The sequence below is a fragment of the Oncorhynchus gorbuscha genome, linkage group LG01 (genome assembly GCF_021184085.1).
Source record: "Oncorhynchus gorbuscha isolate QuinsamMale2020 ecotype Even-year linkage group LG01, OgorEven_v1.0, whole genome shotgun sequence".
NCBI classification, from domain to species: domain Eukaryota; kingdom Metazoa; phylum Chordata; class Actinopteri; order Salmoniformes; family Salmonidae; genus Oncorhynchus; species Oncorhynchus gorbuscha.
This window is the reverse complement of record NC_060173.1, coordinates 85700767-85720554: the sequence shown is the minus strand read 5'-3', so window position 1 is coordinate 85720554 and position 19788 is coordinate 85700767.

Sequence of the window (19788 nt, the reverse complement as noted above, 5' to 3'; positions counted from 1 at the left end):
AGTATGAAGGAAGTTTGAGCTAGTTCTGCGAACCAATGCTAACTAGCATTAGCATTAATGGAAGTCTATGGGTGTCTGCTAGCATGCTTGTTAGTATTTGAGCTAGCGCTAGTTAGTAACTTCTTTCAAACGACACATAGAGACGTACAAATGCTATCCTCTAGTTCATCTGACTGACTGGGGAAGTGGATAAAGGGCCTCATTGCCAAAATCCATAAGTATATATTTTTTTCACCTTTATTTAACCAGGTAGGCTAGTTGAGAACAAGTTCTCATCTGCAACTGCGACCTGGCCAAGATAAAGCATAGCAGTGTGAACAGACAACAGAGTTACACATGGAGTAAACAATTCAATAACACAGTAGGAAAAAAAAGTCTATATACATTGTGTGCAAAAGGCATGAGGAGGTAGGCGAATAATTACAATTTTGCAGATTAACACTGGAGTGATAAATGATCAGATGGTCATGTACAGGTAGAGATATTGGTGTGCAAAAGAGCAGAAAAGTAAATATAAACAGTATGGGGATGAGGTAGGTAAAATTGGGTGGGCTATTTACCGATAGACTATGTACAGCTGCAGCGATCGGTTAGCTGCTCAGATAGCAGATGTTTGAAGTTGGGGAGGGAGATAAAAGTCTCCAGCTTCAGCGATTTTTGCAGTTCGTTCCAGTCACAGGCAGCAGAGAACTGGAACGAAAGGCGGCCAAATGAGGTGTTGGCTTTAGGGATGATCAGTGAGATACACCTGCTGGAGCGCGTGCTATGGGTGGGTGTTTCCATCGTGACCAGTGAACTGAGATAAGGCGGAGCTTTACCTAGCATGGACTTGTAGATGACCTGGAGCCAGTGGGTCCGGCAACGAATATGTAGCGAGGGCCAGCTGACTAGAGCATACAGGTTGCAGTAGTGGGTTGTATAAGGTGCTTTAGTAACAAAACGGATGGCACTGTGATAAACTGCATCCAGTTTGCTGAGTAGAGAATTGGAAGCTATTTTGTAGATGACATTGCTGAAGTCGAGGATCGGTAGGATAGTCAGTTTTACTAGGGTAAGTTTGGCGGCGTGAGTGAAGGAGGCTTTGTTGCGGAATAGAAAGCCGATTCTAGATTTGATTTTAGATTGGAGATGTTTGATATGAGTCTGTAAGGAGAGTTTACAGTCTAGCCAGACACCTAGGTACTTATAGATGTCCACATATTCTAGGTCGGAACCATCCAGGGTGGTGATGCTAGTCGGGCGTACGGGTGCAGGCAGCGAATGGTTGAAAAGCATGCATTTGGTTTTACTAGCGTTTAAGAGCAGTTGGAGGCCACGGAAGCTCGTTTGGAGGTTAGGTAGCACAGTGTCCAAGGACGGGCCGGAAGTATACAGAATGGTGTCGTCTGCGTAGAGGTGGATCAGGGAATCGCCCGCAGCAAGAGCAACATCATTGATATATACAGAGAAAAGAGTCGGCCCGAGAATTGAACCCTGTGGCACCCCCATAGAGACTGCCAGAGGACCGGACAGCATGCCCCCCGATTTGACACACTGAACTCTGTCTGCAAAGTAGTTGGTGAACCAGGCAAGGCGGTTATCAGAAAAACCGAGGCTACTGAGTCTGCCGATAAAAATATGGTGATTGACAGAGTCGAAAGCCTTGGCAAGGTCGATGAAGATGGCTGCACAGTACTGTCTTTTATCGATGGCGGTTATGATATCGTTTAGTTCCTTGAGCGTGGCTGAGGTGCACCCGTGACCGGTTCGGAAACCAGATTGCACAGCGGAGAAGGTACGGTGGGATTCGAGATGGTCGGTGACCTGTTTGTTGACTTGGCTTTCGAAGACCTTAGATAGGCAGGGCAGGATGGATATAGGTCTGTAACAGTTTGGGTCCAGGGTGTCTCTCCCTTTGAATAGGGGGATGACTGCGGCAGCATTCCAATCCTTTGGGACCTCGGACGATATGAAAGAGAGGTTGAACAGGCTAGTAATGGGGGGTTGCGACAATGGGGGTGGATAGTTTCATAAATAGAGCATCCAGATTGTCAAGCCCAGCTGATTTGTACGGGAGGCTTGGGCGAGTAGCTGCGGGGGGGCGGAGCTGTTGGCCGAGGTTGGAGTAGCCAGGAGGAAGGCATGGCCAGCCGTTGAGAAATGCTTGTTGAAGTTTTCGATAATCATGGATTTATCGGTGGTGACCGTGTTACGTAGCCTCAGTGCAGTGGGCAGCTGGGAGGAGATGCTCTTGTTCTCCATGGACTTCACAGTGTCCCAGAACTTTTTGGAGTTAGAGCTACAGGATGCAAATTTCTGCCTGAAGAAGCTGGCCTTTGCTTTCCTGACTGCGTGTATTGGTTCCTGACTTCCCTGAACAGTTGCATATCGCGTGGACTATTCGATGCTATTGCAGTCCGCCACAGGATGTTTTTGTGCTGGTCGAGGGCAGTCTGGTCTGGAGTGAACCAAGGGCTATATCTGTTCTTAGTTGTGCATTTTTTGAACGGAGCATGCTTATCTAAAATGGTGAGGAAGTAACTTTTAAAGAATGACCAGGGATCCTCAACTGACAGGATGAGGTCAATATCCTTCCAGGATACCCAGGCCAGGTCGATTAGAAAGGCCTGCTCACAGAAGTGTTTTAGGGAGCGTTTGATAGTGATGAGGGGTGGTCGTTTGACTGTGGAAACAGGCAATGAGGCAGTGATCACTGAGATCCTGGTTGAAGATAGCGGAGGTGTATGTGGAGGGCCGGTTGGTCAGGATGACGTCTATGAGGGTGCCCTTGTTTACAGAATTAGTGTTGTACCTGGTGGGTTCCTTGACGATTTGTGTGAGATTGAGGGCATCTAGCTTAGATTGTAGGACTGCCGGGGTGTTAAGCATATCCCAGTTTAGGTCACCTAACAGAACAAACTCTGAAGCTAGATGGGGGCGATCAATTCACAAATGGTGTCCAGGGCACAGCTGGGAGCTGAGGGGGGTCGGTAGCAGGCGGCAACAGTGAGAGACTTATTTCTGGAGAGAGTAATTTTTAAAATTAGTAGTTTGAACTGTTTGGGTATGGACCTGGAAAGTATGACATTACTTCGCAGGCTATCTCTGCAGTAGACTGCAATCCTCCCCCTTTGGCAGTTCTATCTTGACGGAAAATGTTATAGTTGGGTATGGAAATCTCAGAATTTTTGGTGGCCTTCCTGAGCCAGGATTCAGACATGGCAAGGACATCAGGGTTAGCAGAGTATGCTAAAGCAGTGAGTAAAAGAAACTTAGGGAGGAGGCTTCTGATGTTGACATGCATGAAACCAAGGCTTTTTCGATCACAGAAGTCAACAAATGAGGGTGCCTGGGGACATGCAGGGCCTGGGTTTACCTCTACATCACCCATCAACAGAGGAGGAATAGTATGAGGGTGCGGCTAAAGGCTATCAAAACTGGTCGCCTAGAGCATTGGGGACAAAGAATAAAAGGAGCAGATTTCTGGGTATGGTAGAATATATTCAGGGCATAATGCGCAGACAGGGGTATGGTGGCGTGCGGGTACAGCGGAGGTAAGCCCAGGCACTGGGTGATGCTAAGAGAGGTTGCATTCCTGGACATGCTGGTTGTAATGGGTGAGATCACCGTATGTGTGGGAGGTGGGACAAAGGAGGTATCAGGGGTATGAAGAGTGGAACTAGGGGCTCCATTGTAAACTAGAACAATGATAACTAACCTGAACAACAGTATACAAGGCATATTGACATTTGAGAGAGACATACAGCGAGGCATACAGTAATCACAGGTGTTGAATGGGAGAGCTAGCTAAAACAGTAGGTGAGACAACGACAGCTAATCAGCTAGCACAACAACCGCAGGTAAAATGGCGTTGACTAGGCAGAGAGGGTCGGATTAACTACACAAAGAGCCTGAGTGAGGCCGACAGATAAAACATAAACAAACAGAATGGAGTACCGTGATTAATGGACAGTCCAGCAGGCATCAGCTATGTAGCCAAGTGATCACAGTGTCCATGGGGCAGCGGTGGATGGGACAGGGTAGCTAGACTGGTGAGTATTATCCAGGCAAAAAAAAATGGCTGGCTGTGCAGAAGGTAAAAGCCGCTAGCAGTGGCTAACAATGACTAAATAGCTTGTAGCTAGTTAGCTGGTTAGCTTCTGGAGGTTCTTGAATGTGTTCTAAAAATAAAAAATAATAGCGATTCTGTATCACATTGGGTGAGGCAGGTTACCGGAAGTTATAATCAAATAAAAATCAAAAAGAGATTGAAAGTAAATATGGGTCCAGTGATTGATGGGGCTGGCTGGGGACAGTTAGCAGGCCTGTGCTAACAAGCTAACAGTTAGTAGGCCGGGGCTAAACAAGCTAACAGTTAGCAGACCGGGGCTAAACAAGCTAGCAGTTAGCAGGCCGGATTAGCAAGCAAGCAGATAGCAAGGGCTAGAAAGTTAGCCTTTGGGGGACGTCGCGATGGGGTTAAGTCTGTTTCTGCCATTTCATGCGCTGACATCGTTAGATCGGTCGTGGGTCCCGATATTGTAGCCCAGGAGTATGCTTCGGTGGTAGCACAGGAGCTCTGGCCGGGCTAGCTTCAAGCTAAGTGGATGGAAACGCTAGCCAGGAGTAGTCATCCGGGGTTGCGGTTAGCTAGATGTGAAGATCCAGATGAAAATGTTCCGTTTGCGGTGGGAATCCGGGGATAAAAATAATAGGTCCGTTATGCTCTGGTTAGAGTCGCGTTGTTCGAACTGTATCCCTTTTAAGGTATCACCACACTCCAGAAGTGTAGCTTCTTTCCTTCTCTAAGGAAAAAGTGGCGCAAAGAGAAACAGAGACAATCCCTCTCCAGGGCCAAAATCTATATTGGGTATAGCATGTAGCCTACTATAAGCGCCATTTCCCTGAAAATGTCCAAAGTTATGCCTTAAGTGAGAAATTCAAAGTGGTATTTTTCCTCTATGGAAGTTGTCAATTTCTCTCTTTCTGTCACCTCTCTGGCAGGAAAGGAGTGGCAGGGTAGCCTAGTGGTTAGAGCGTTGGACTAGTAACTGAAAGGTTGCAGGTTCAAATCCCCGAGCTGACAAGGTACAAATCTGTCATTCTGCCCCTGAACAGGAAGTTAACCCACTGTTCCTAGGCCGTCATTGAAAATAAGAATTTGTTCTTAACTGACTTGCCTAGTTAAATAAATACAGTTTTTTTTATTTAAACGTTTTGGTCGATAACTTTCGGACCTGAGGACCAAAGAGCATGAGATAAAAACTACTGGGAGATGGGGGAGAAATTTAAAAGATTGATCAGATCACACAACTGTAAATAGCTGTCTCTTACTCATTTTCCATCTCTCTCTCTCTCTCTCTCTTGCTCTATTTCTCCACTAGTGTCTTTTCTGTTTCTCTCTCCTGTTTCTTTTACTCTTTCATCTCTCTCTCTCTGTGTTTCTCTTTCTGTAATCCTAAAAACCGATCTGCCATTCAGTTTTGTGTCTGTTTATGGGATCACCCTTCAATTGTCAATGAACCATCTGTGCGCGTCAGTGGATGAGAACTAATCTATTCTATTCTTCACTCCGTGATCTGTTCCCATGCTATGTTCCGGAATAGCCCCGTTGTGTGGCGTGACCGCCACCATTAGGCCAAAGATCAAGTGATTGATTGTAAATTTGGTCGGAAGTTTCATGGGGCTGTTGTGTAAGTCTTTGCTGGATCATATTATTGTCAGTCTTGCATTGATGTCAATGGGACATTTGTATGAAAACCTATTGCAGATTCAGTCTTCCCAGCCTGGTGCAGGTTAACAATTTTAGCAGAACCCAGAAGATGAGGCAGACACAGCAGTACTTGAGACAGTGTATTTAATGAAGTAAAAAGTGAAGTTCTTCAGGAAAACATGTAACTCCACAACCTCAAAAGGAATTCCACAAGAACAAAGGTAATCCTCCAAGACAAAAAGGTAAATCCACAAGGTGGAAGGTAAAGCACAAAAAGCCTCAAAAAATACTCAAAAACAAACAAACAAACAAAGAACAAAAAACAGAATTCCACAAGAGAGTCCACCGGGATCAACAAGAGTTCACAGAGTACTAGGGCTGGGTGCTAACATACAAACACAGAGCAAAGGACTGAGGAAAACAAAGGGTTTAAATACAATCAGGGGAAACGAGGCACAGGTGCAAATAATAATGGGGATCAAGGGAAAACAAAAAGGTCAAAAGGCACAATGGGGGCATCTAGTGACCAAAAACCGGAACAACCCTGGCCAAATCCTGACAGAATCCCCCACCCCCCCCTAGGAACGGCTCCTAACGTTCCTACCAGCTCTCTCAGGGTGGAGGGCCCTGAACTGACGAATGAGGTCAGGGTCCAGTATGTCTTTGGCAGGAACCCAGGAGCGCTCCTCGGGACCCTAGCCTTCCCAGTCCACCAGATACTGCCAGGACTGCTGCACCCGGCGGGAATCCAGTATCCGATGGACGGTATAAGCCGGCTGGCCTCCAATGACACGAGGCAGAGGGGGAGGTCTGTCTGCCGGGACAAGGGGAGAAAAAATAACAGGTTTTAATAAGGAAATGTGAAATGTGGGATTAATCTTAAGGGATCTGGGTAAGTGTAGGCGATAAGAAACTAGGTTAACTCTCCTGGCAACCTTAAAGGGACCGATGTATTTTTGGGACAGCTTGCGAGACTCCACCCGTAGTGGTAAGTCTCTTGTGGAGAGCCAGACTCTCTGGCCGGGGCGCAGGGTAGGCCCAGGACGGTGACGTCTGTTGGCTTGTTGTTGGTACCTCTGTGAGGAACGCATAAGATTAAGACAGGTCTTCCTCCACATAAGCCGACAGCGTGGCTGTGGCTGACGTTTCCATGGGAAGAAAGAGACTCAATTCACTGAGGATAAACGAATGAACAGCCACAGCTGTTTGCTTCACACACCGTTTACAAGCAACTCAAAACACACACTATGAGGACATAAATAATATGTATGTCTATTACCTCTCACTATCCCTGAGCTAATGGGGAGAGATAAAGAGAGGGAGAGAGGGGGTAGAGAGACGGATAGAGAGAGGAAGAGAGAGCCCGAGAGAGCGATAAAGAATGAAAGAGAGAGAAAGAGATTATTGGACAAATAGAGAGAGGGGGGTAGAGAGAGAGGGAGAGCAAGAGAGAGCGAAAGAATGAAAGCGAGAGAGGGAGAGAGGGAATGAAAGAGGGAGAGAGAGAGAAAGATTGATAGAGAAATAGAGAGCGAGAGAGAGAATGAAATCAAGAGAGATAAAGATTGTTGGACATAAATAGAGAGAGCAAGGGAGAGAGAGGGAGGGATAGAGGGAAGGAGGGAGAACGAGAGAGAGGGAGGGATAGAGAGACGGAGGGAGAGCGAGAGAGAGAAAGAATGAAAGCGAGAGAGAGAAGAATAATGAAAGCGAGAGAGGGAGAGGGAATGAAAGAGAGGGAGAGAGAGAGAGAAAGATTGTTAGACATAAATTGAGAGCGAGAGAGAATGAAATCGAGAGAGATAAAGATTGTTGGACATAAATAGAGAGAGCAAGGGAGAGAGAGGGAGGGATAGAGAGACGGAGGGAGAGCGAGAGAGACAGAGAGAGAGACAGAGAGAGAGAGAGAGAGAGAGAGAGAGAGAGAGAGAGAGAGAGAGAGAGAGAGAGAGAGAGAGAGAGAGAGAGAGAGAAAGAATGAATGAAAGCGAGAGAGAAAGAGAAAGAGAGAAAAAGAATGAAAGCAACAGAGAGAGACAGAGACAGAGAAAGAGAGAAAGAGAGAGAGAGAATGAAAGCAACAGAGAGACAGAGAGACAGAGAGACAGACAGAGACAGAGAGAGAGGGAGAAAAAATGAAAGCAACAGAGAGAGACAGAGACAGAGAGAGAGAGAAAGAGAGAGAGAGAGAAAGAGAGAGAGAGAACTTGTTGGACATAAATAGAAGGAATAAAGAGAGATGTCTTAAAAGGTCTTGAAAAAGAGGTCTTGAAAAAGAGAGGGAAAAAGAGAGGGAAAAAGAGAGGGAAAAAGAGAGGGAAAAAGAGAGGGAAAAGGAGAGCGTAAGCGTGAATCATTGCATATTATATCTTGCACTTGATGTACCATTCTATCTTGCACTAAATATACCCATCTAATTTGACAGCTACGTGGTCCTTTGTGTACCGTCACCATACTGTCACGTCTGATGACACAGCCTATCATCCGTGTCATCAGAGCATGGCTCTTGTCAATGTTTCTACACCTGGTCCCCAAACGCATCACCCCTTGCCTGGGCAGGTATGGGGCAATGACCTCTCACATAACCACTTGGCTTACTTATTACTGTTACGTAACCTTTGTCTGGTGTCTTGACTCTGTTTTGACAGAATCTATTGTTAGGGCTAGATTCAATCCGGGGCCGCGGAAGATCCACATTACAGAGTGATTTACATTGAAAGTTCATTTCTGATTGAGCCGACATATGTAGAGTTTAGCGTGAATGCCATCTCCGCAATTGAGGTAACATTGCCTTTAAATTTCACTCTCACTATAAAGCGTATCTTCTGCGGTCCAGATTGTATCTAAGGTCGTAGATGGCGCCGACAGACACGGCCACCCTGTTTCTAGCTCCTAGCCAACTCTGCAGTATTATTTCGTCGTTTTTTGTTATTTCTTTATTTTTTTGCTCAGAATGTTTATGGTATAATTATAGATAGAACGGAGATCACTCACCTCAAATTTGACTTACCAGACCTGGATCCTTTTTTTGGATATACAAAGCGGCTCCATTCATCCCGGGTTCACTACCTAAAAGACGCTGCCGAAGGAGAGGACGAAGAGCTGGTATTATAGTCACTCTGTAGGAGGGCAAACCACCCACCACTTCAAAGTATATAACTTGCTAATTTACACTCTCTTGACAATATGGTAGATTAGCCAGGTTGAGGATCTCCTTCCAGTGGGACATGAAAGATGGTAACATAATCTGTTTTACAGTCATAGCTTACGCCAGCTATTCTTTCTTTGGCCATACAGCCTGCTGGTACATCGCACGGACAAGAAGAAATAACTCTCTGGGAAAGCAACAATGGATGGGTATGTTCCATGGTTAATAACTGATGGTGTGATTGTAACAACGTTCAAAAGCTGAAGACCTTTTGCTCTCCTGATCTGGAATACCTCACCCACAAATGCCGACCACGCTACCTCCTAAGATAATTCACATCGGTTACTGTCATGGCCGTTTATATCCCCCCTCAAGCCAACACCATGGCTGCACTCAAGGAACTTCACTGTACTTTGAGCAAACTGGAAACTGCACATTCTGAGGCCGCATTTGTTGTAGCTCGGGAATGTAACAAAGGAAATCTGAGAAACATTCTTACAAAATTTCACCAACACATCTCACCTGTGCCACAGGAGCAAAGAAGACGCTTGATCACTGTTACTCTCCCTTCCGAAATGTCTACAAGATCCTCCCCTGCCTACCCTTTGGCAAATCAGACCACACCTCCATTCTGCTCTTCCCCGCCTATAAGCAGAAAGCACCTGTGGAAAGGTCTGTGCAATGTTTGTCTGACCAATAGGAATCCATGCTACAGGATTGTTTTGATCACGTGGACTGGGATATGTTCCGGGTCACCTCTGGGAATAACTTTGATGACTACACTAACTTTGGCACTTGTTTCATCAGGAAGCGCATGAAGGATATTGTTTCTGCTGTGACAATTAGAACAAATCCAAACCAAAAACTGAAAGGGTAAAACACAGCAATTAAACACGGTAAGGTGACAAGGAACATGGACGCTTACTAACAGATCAGCTATGACCTCCGTAAGTCTATCAAAGAGGCATAAATACATTACAGGGACAAAGTGGAGTCACAATTCAATAGCTCAGACACGAGACACATGTGGCAGGGATATCAAACCATCACAGATTATAAAGGGAAAACCAGCCACGTAGTGGTCACCAATGCCTCACTCCCAGACGAGCCCCTATCTCTCTGGGTCTTCCTTTCCTGTGGCAGTCCTCATGAGAGCCAGTTTCATCATAGCGCTTGATGGTTTTGGCAACTGCACTTGAAGAAACTTTCAAAATTCTTGACATTTTACGGATTGACTGACCTTCATGTCTTAAAGTAATGATGGACTGTTCTTGCCATAGTAAGGACTTGGTCTTTTACCAAATATGGCTATGTTCTGTATACCACCACTACCTTGTCACAACACAACTGATTGGCTCGCATTAAGAAGGAAAGAAATCCAACTATTTAACTTTTAACAAGGCACACCTGTTAATTGAAATGTATTCCAGGTGACTACCTCATGAAGCTGGTAGAGAGAATGCCAAGAGTGTGCAAAGCTGTCATCAAGGCAAAAGGTGGCTACTTTGAAAAATCTCAAATATAAAATATAATTTGATTTGTTTAACACCTTTTCGGTTACTACATGATTCCATATGTGTTATTCATAGGTTATGTCTTCACTATTATTCTACAATGTAGAAAATAGTGCAAATTTAAAATTTTAAAAACTTGAATGAGTATGTGTGACAAACTTTTGACTAGTTCTGTATACCTCACATGCAACCCATAATGAGACTAATCAATTAATGGACAAAGTCTATAAAAAGTATATCTGACTCCATTTAACATTATAGTAAAACCATGTGCATGCAATCAGGTATTATGCATTTAGCTGGCTAAGATCAAGGAATGGTCATGAGAAGTGAATATCAAAGCAAGTACTATTTAATAACTTGTCAAATGAAGGGATTCACATACAAGGCATAAAGTTTAAGTTATAAGGCTGATATACTGATATCAACAAAGCATAATTCTAGGCATATACTGTAGATCCTAAGGTTAACTTAGAAGACAAAGCATGGACAAAGAGATGCCAATTAGGCCGGAGGCCTAGAAGCCAAGGAAATGAGAAAATATCATACAAAATGTGTCCAATGGACAGGAAATAGGATAAAAGAGAGAACAACAGACTTTCATTTAATTTCTAACATCTGATGTAAATAAGACAGAATTCACGAGAGGACAATAAAACCCCTTTGCAAAGAGTTGTTTCAAGTTCACCCTGTACAGATACACGTTACCACAGAGATCATACATCCATATAGATGGCATCAGAGTTCTACTCAGACGACAAGTTACAGATAGATACCTAACATAGATAATATAGCATTATTCTATCACACATTCAATAGTCAGCCCTCTGTATACTGTCGAGAGAGATACATTTTGGCCCCTCGGTGGGAGAAGGGCGTACTGACCCTTACTGGCCATTTGCCATGCGGCCAGAGGTGACAGAGAGCAGAAAGATGAGGGGTGAACCAACATTATCTCCAGGCCATCAGACTGTTGAACAGCCATCGCATCCTGTAGTAAGAGACAAAGATGTGTACACGCTGTATCTGTGTGGAGTCTGCAGTCGCTAGGGCAACGGGCCTGCCTGCTCTGTCTGTGTGGAGTCTGCAGTCGCTAGGGCAACGGGCCTGCCTGCTCTGTCTGTGTGGAGTCTGCATTTGCTAGGGCAACGGGCCAGCCTGCTCTGTCTGTGTGGAGTCTGCAGTCGCTAGGGCAACGGGCCAGCCTGCTCTGTCTGTGTGGAATCTGGAGTCACTAGGTCAACGGGCCTGCCTGCTCTGTCTGTGTGGAGTCTGCAGTCGCTAGGGCAACGGGCCTGCCTGCTCTGTCTGTGTGGAGTCTGCAGTTGCTAGGGCAACGGGCCTGCCTGCTCTGTCTGTGTGGAGTCTGCAGTCGCTAGGGCAACGGGCCAGCCTGCTCTGTCTGTGTGGAATCTGGAGTCACTAGGGCAACGGGCCTGCCTGCTCTGTCTGTGTGGAATCTGGAGTCACTAGGGCAACGGGCCTGCCTGCTCTGTCTGTGTGTAATCTGGAGTCACTAGGGCAACGGGCCTGCCTGCTCTGTCTGTGTGGAATCTGGAGTCACTAGGGCAACGGGCCTGCCTGCTCTGTCTGTGTGTAATCTGGAGTCACTAGGGCAACGGGCCTGCCTGCTCTGTCTGTGTGGAATCTAGAGTCACTAGGGAAACGGGTCTGCCTGCTCTGTCTGTGTGGAATCTGGAGTCACTAGGGCAACGGGCCTGCCTGCTCTGTCTGTGTGGAATATGGAGTCACTAGGGCAACGGGCCTGCCTGCTCTGTCTGTGTGGAATCTAGAGTCACTAGGGAAACGGGTCTGCCTGCTCTGTCTGTGTGGAATCTGGAGTCACTAGGGCAACGGGCCTGCCTGCTCTGTCTGTGTGGAATATGGAGTCACTAGGGCAACGGGTCTGCCTGCTCTGTCTGTGTGGAATATGGAGTCACTAGGGCAACGGGTCTGCCTGCTCTGTCTGTGTGGAATCTGGAGTCACTAGGGCAACGGGCCTGCCTGCTCTGTCTGTGTGGAATATGGAGTCACTAGGGCAATGGGCCTGCCTGCTCTGTCTGTGTGGAATATGGAGTCACTAGGGCAACAGGCATGCCTGCTCTGTCTGTGTGGAATCTGGAGTCACTAGGGCAATGGGCCTGCCTGCTCTGTCTGTGTGGAATCTGGAGTCACTAGGGCAACAGGCCTGCCTGCTCTGTCTGTGTGGAATCTGGAGTCACTAGGGCAATGGGCCTGCCTGCTCTGTCTGTGTGGAATCTGGAGTCACTAGGGCAATGGGCCTGCCTGCTCTGCTCCTCAAAGAGGGGGGAGGAGCAGACTGAGTGTCAGAGAATGGAGAGGAGAAAAAACCCATGGAAACCAAGATAGCAGTGCCAGCTGTACAGATAACTCATCCAAAGTTCTTTGACTTTTCAAACACTGCAGAATGCTAAAACTATATGATGCACCGTCTCCTTATTAATTCAGCCACTGAGCTTAGCAAGTAAAACCAAATACTCAGCTGGATCACGAGCTCCCACTTTCTCCCATTGTGCTATTTACAAAAAAACACATAACTTACTCAAATGTTCTGGGGAACTATGATAAACTTCATAATGTAACATAATGTTACAAGGTGAAATGAAGAACGCAATCTGCGTGATCTCCTAACATATTGCACAAGTTGACTGCAGGTATTTATAATGAACAGAAATATAAACGCAACATGTAAAGTGTTGGTACCAGAATTATTCCATATGCTCAAAATGCTTATTTCTCAACAACAACAAAAAATGCACATATTTCTTTACATCCCTGTTAGTGAACATTTCTCGCTTGCCAAGATACTCCATCCACCTGACAGGTGTGGCATATCAAGAAGCTGATTAAACAGCAGGATCATTACACAGGTACACCTTGTGGTGGGGCCAATTAAAGGCCACTCTAAAATGTGCAGTTTTGTCAGATAACACAATGCCAAAGATGTCTCAAGTTTTGCAGAAATGTCCCCCAGGGTGTTGCCAGAGAATTTAATGTTCAGTTCTCTACCATAAGCCACCTCCAACATCGTTTTAGAGAATTTGACAGTACGACCAACCGGCCTCACAACTGCAGACCACGTGTAACCATGCTAGCCCAGGACCTCCACATCCGGCTTCTTCACCTGTGGGATCACCTGAGAACAGCCACACGGAACATGGACAGCTGATGGAACTGAGGAGTGTTTCTGTCTGTAACAAAGCCCTAATGTGGGGAAACACTCATTCTGATTGGCTGGGCCTGGCTGCCAAGTGGGTGGGCCTATGCCCCATGTAAAATCCATAGATTAGGGCCTAATAAATTGATTTAAATTGATTTATTTCCTTATATGAAATTTAAGTCAGTAAAATCATTGAAATTGTTGCACATTGCTTTTATATTTTTTATTTTGGGGATTAGTTCTGGAATTCGTGATTTCTTGTTTCTTGTTTTTGTTTATTATTTGTGTACTTGTTTGACATTTTTGCATAACTGTTCGGAACTAGTAAGACAAGCAGTTTTCTGCACCCGCTATAACATATGCTAAATTGTGTACATGACCACTAAACTTTGATTTGGTTTGATAATTAGCCTGTCTAAAGTTACCTGGCAGATAAGCCAGTCATGACATGGTGTGATATGTTCAGTCAGGTGTTATCATAGAAATAGAATATTAGAACAGACTGAGATCAGTTTATGATGCCCATAAAGGTGTCCTGCATTTGGGTGTCATAAAATGATCTAATGTGATGGATCATGACACTGTCCTGTCATTATATGAGCACATGAAGGCGACTTCATGATAAGTTTTATATTGTACAATACAGATGCGAACACTGAGTTACTTTTATAACATTACAACTCCCACGTGGAACAACCCATTCAAATTCATCTCAATCACAACTACACACCACAGGCTTTGGGCTTACATCACACACTGTCAATTCCCCATTGCCGCATTGTAACTCGTTGTAATGCAATGTCCAATTCAAGTTCATTTTAAAGGAGCAGGCCTAATGAGCACTAACAAGCAAGCGGCTGGGCTTTGAAGAAAATGGTTGTGAAAACTGGACAAAACATTACTCACAGATATTCTAATGCGGAAGGCATTAAGATACACTACATGACCAAAAGTACGTGGGCACTAGGGCTGTTAAGGTGAAACTATTACCGCCACACCGGCAGTCACGAACCATGACAGCAGTCAAATTCCACGTGACTGTTTAGTCACGGTAATTAGTCTTCTCTAAGCATCTCTGATGCTGCTGAGGGTCATTAATATCCTACCATACTTGCTAACTGCCTGGTACGTTGCACTCTATCGCGTCCCTCTAATCACTCTGACATCAATGCAAATGTGATCAAAAATCTAATCAAAGACTTCATGAGAGCCCATGAGCTCATGTTGCAGCAACATTTCTATAGGCTATGCAGTTGCATGAGAAAACAATGATGGCCTCTATTAAAAAGAGGAGGATCTTATAAGCTTTATATAGGCTAGGCCTACTACATTTATTTATCAACTTTCCTAATGTGAAGCACATTGCTTCTCTTTACAACATGAGGATAGCCTACTTGGCTGGCATGAAAATGAGCCACGTGAAAAGTTCCAATCTCCATTCGCTATTTAAGTGCATAGATGACATGTATTTTTTCCCACTGCCCCTGTTTTTAATCATAGTCGCAAACCTCATGTATCCTAGCCCATGGGCCTGTATGTTTTGATAAGGTTTGTTTCACAACTGGCCAAATAAAATAAAGCACATTAATCTGCTTTGCAAGGGGTGTAGAGGCTAACTGGAATACATAAGCAGCGAGTCCAGTTTGGGGAAGTTCATTTTCACCATAGAAATGCACCTTTATAATAAAAGCATTGCATGCATAATTGCATTTGTGGTCACTTTTGAGAATGTTGTTTTCCTGCTAATGAAACATTTGCGCTCATAGCCTACTGAAGAAATAGCATAATAGTTTATCAACATTTTAAGCTAAACGTTCGTTGAACATCTTATTCCAAAATCATGGCCATTAAAATGGAGTTGGTCCCCCCCTTTGTTGCTATAACAGCCTCCACTCTTCTGGGAAGGCTTCCCACTAGATGTTGGAACATTGTTGCGGGGACTTGCTTCCATTCAGCCACAAGAGCATTGGTGAGGTTGGCCGATTAGTCCTGGCTCGCAGTCGGCATTCCAATTAATACCAAAGGTATTCAATGGGGTTGAGGTCAGGGCTCTGTGCAAGCCAGTCAAGTTCTTCCACACCAATCTCAACAAACAATTTCTATATTGACCTGATAAAATAATGTATAGGTTGAAAGATAATGATAAAAGCCTTATAACGGTATGAAATTGATTAGAATCATAAAATTATAATCTGATGATGTGTGTAGTTTTAGTCGGAATTAGGTTAAACAATGTATCTGTATAGTGGGAAAACACAGACTGTCTGAGCAAGGCGTAGTTTAGGATTTGAACTTGGATGTGGGTGCCTAGGAAAATACCGAAGAACAATTAAAACTGTGTTTGAACCGACCTGGCTAGGCCTCTGGGGAACCTATGATAGCATAGGGAGTATTTGTCAAGGTTTCCCTAATCTCGGGGGAATGAAAGTGTCGGCTAGGCAGTGATCCACAGTGGTGAGAATTATAGAGATAAAACTCACCTACTATTTGTGTGGAAGTATGTGCGTAGGATACCTACTGTTTGTGTGGATGTATGTGCGTAGGATACCTACTGTCTGTGTGGATGTATGTGCGCAGCTATAAAATGGATGTCTTTGTATAATGGACTTTAGAACGTTCTCGTGAATAAACTGTACTACCCTTTTGTATAAGCTGAGTCTTTGACTAATTATTATTAAACCCATGGTCTTACAGATCTCGGGGACTGGTCAGAGCTATTGATTGTCAGTTATTATCATTGGGATTAAAAATTGTCCTGACAGGACCTCGCTTTGTACACAGGGGCATTGTCATGATGAAACAGGAAAGGGCCTTGCCCAAACGGTTGCCACAAAGTTGGAAGCACAGAGTGGTCTAGAATATTATTGTATGCTGTAGCATTAAGATTTCCCTTGACTGGAACTAAGGGGCCTAGCCCGAACCATGAAAACAACCACAGACCATTATTCCTTCTCCGCCATACTTTAAAGTTCACACTATGCATTGGAGCAGGTAGTGTTCTCCTGGCATCCACCAAACCCAAATTTGTCCGTCGGACTGCCAGATGGTGAGGTGTGATTCATCATGCAAGAGAACGAGTTTCCACCGCTCCAGAGTCCAATGGAGGCGAGCTTTACACCACTCTAGCCGATGCTTGGCATTGTGCATGGCGATCATAGGCTGTGTGCGGCTGCTCGGCCATGGAAACCCAGTTCCTGAAGCTCCTGACGAATAGTTCTTGTGCTGACGTTGCTTCCAGAAGCAATTTGGAACTCAGAAGTGAATGTTGCAACCGAGGACAGACTATTTTTACACGGTACACGCTTCAGCACTCAGCGGTCCCGTTCTGTGAGCTTGTTTGACCTACCACTTCGCGGCTCAGCCTTTGTTGCTTCTAGAGGTATCCACTTTACAATAAGAGCCTTTACAGTTGACTGGGGCAGTTCTAGCAGAAATTTGACAAACTGCCTTGTTGGAAAGGTGGCATCCTATGACGGTGCCACGTTCAAAGTCCAATGAGGTCATTCTACTGCCACTGTTTGTGTATGAAGAATGCATGGCTGTGTGCTCGATTTGATATGCCTGTCAGCAACAGGTATGTCTGAAAAAGCCGAATCCACTAATTTGAAGGGGTGTTCACATACTGTACTTTGGATATATAGTGTATTTCCATTTGTAAACATTACATATTTTTTGTATTTCTAAGCACATGCAGAGCGGTGTGATTGAGAGAGAAAGGGTACCTTAGAGTAAGATATTAGGTTGAGGGAGTGTTGATTTGTTTTTGTACGAGTCGTCTTTTATTATGTTGATTATTATTTCTTATTTTGTCAGCTGTTGTTATTTCTGTTGTTTCTTATTTCTGTTGTTATTTCTTTACAGTCAAATTGAATTTGGAAGAAATAAAGTTGATTGAATTGAACAGTATTTAAATGTGTGTGTCAGGGAGTGGTCTGGCCCTGTGGGACGATGTGGTTGTCATAGGGTAAACTGCCACAGTGCCACGGCTCTAATCCCTGCTGTGTGTCCCTGTCAGCAATGGTTGTTCTGTATTATGATTATTAAGATTATAATCCACGTGGAACCTGCTCTACTGAAACGGACATTCTGGTGCTTGCACTGTAGATACAGTACACACTCATGGACAAACACATGAATAAACATGGTCAGACAGATAGACAGACACAAACCCAGCTAGACAAACACAGGCAGGTGTTTAGTTTCGATGAACATGCATTTGTGTGTGGGTACATTGAGATGTAAGCGTTTGGGTCAGTGTGTAATGTGTGTAGGTTGAGTGGTTTACTGTAACAAATGTGTCATGTAACTGTTGTGCGAACATTGATGTCGTAAATCGATCCTGCATTGTTGTATTTACGAAATAGCTCTTTTCCCCAATGTCAAATAAAATGATAAAAATCCACTAGTACCAGGTAGCCTCTGGTCACAGATAGATGTTTCCAGTTTTCAGAGTAAGAAGTGTGTGTTGTTTCAAACCAGGACACTATCACACCCTGATCTGTTTCACCTGTCTTTGTGCTTGTCTCCACCCCCCTCGAGGTGTCGCCCAACTTCCCAATTATCCCCGGTGTATTAATACCTGTGTTCTCTGTTTGTCTGTTGCCAGTTAGTTTTGTCCGTCAAGCCTACCAACATTTTTCCCTTTGCCCCTGTCTTTTTCTATAGTTCCTGTTTTCTAGTTTGCCCGGTTTTGACCATTCTGCCTACCCTTACCCTAAGACTGCCTGCCGTTCTGTACCGTTTGACTCTGATCGGGATAGTATGAACTGGCCATGACTGACCCAGCAGACTCGGACCAGCCCCGCAACGTCATCTCCTCCCAAGGAGCCACCATCAGCTGGCACGAGTAGTAGCTTCATGGTCTTATGGAATGGTTCCAGACCTTGGACGAACACCATGACTGAGCGTTGAACACATTGCAATTCCGCATAAACATTACAGGTTTGATTGAATTGTAGTCAAACTAAGCCTGAACCCCTATACCTCTAAGTTGTTCCTATACTTACCCTGCAGGTAAGACCTGGCAGAACAGGATAGACAGAGGTAAGAAAAATAGTGGAGACTCCACTCAGCCTGCCACAGGGCTAGATTGAGCCGTTACCTATCCATGCCTTTCATATCCTGGAGTGTGAGTCAAGATGTGCCAAGTGGGGGCAAAGGGTTGATTTCATATTGGGCCAACGTTACGGTACAATGTCTCCTCTCTCTCCCTCTTGCTTGTATCACTTCTTTAATTAAAGCTTACGTGTCAGCCTCGTACCTTTCATTAGTGCCTTTGTCAAAGGCCTTCCGATTGGCTGACATGTAAGCTTTTTTTTTAAACGATACGAGCAAGAGCAGTGTGCACATTTATTTCTTATTTGAAATCCCTCTTGACCTCTACTTGCCTCTACATACTCGAGCACAATGATGTAGTGAGCGTCATTCCTCCTTGTTCTCAAAGCCACCCCTCTCTCTCTCTAAAGCTTACAGCTGGGAATGGAATTCACAGCATAGCAGCATCAACACTGGCACCAAAGCCTCTGGCAAGACCAGCTCCCTGTCTTCTCACATCTAAGAGCTCACACACTGAGAACTGTGAAACCAGCAAGATGGCCTGAAGGCTTCCAAGCCAAAATGTGTCCTCAGAACATACCCAGCTAACATACGTAGCTAACACATTTGGTTCTTTGGAAGTTGTGGGAACGTTAGTTTTTGTTTTTCCATTGGTTTTGGGAACGAAGCCATACGTTTCCTGACCAGTAAAAGTTAACGTTTTTTAAACATTCTGAGAATGGATTTTTTTTTTTGCCTGTTCTGGGAACATAAAAGTTTTTGATTGCAGGCAGGTTCTAAGTACGTTTTACTATGGTTCCCTGAAAGTTTTCCTGGGAGGTTTTATTAACCTTCTGAGAACATGACTTTGAATAGAACCATGAGGATATCAAGCCAGTGTCAAACCAGTTTGAGGGTGGCAGGTAGTCTGGCGGGTAGGAGTGTTGGGCCAGTAACCGAAAGGTTGCTGGATCGAATCCCCAAGTTGACAAGGTAGAGATATGTCATTCTGAGAAAGGCAGTTCCCTGGGTGCTGATTAAGGCAGCCCCCCACACCTCTCTGATTCAGAAGGGTTGGGTTAAATGAGGAAGACACATTTCAGTTGAATGCATTCAGTTGTACAACAGACTAGATATCCCCCTTTCCCTAGAACAACGGTTCCCAATCTTTTTATAGTCCCGTACCCCTTCAAACGTTCAACCTCCAGCTGCGTACCCC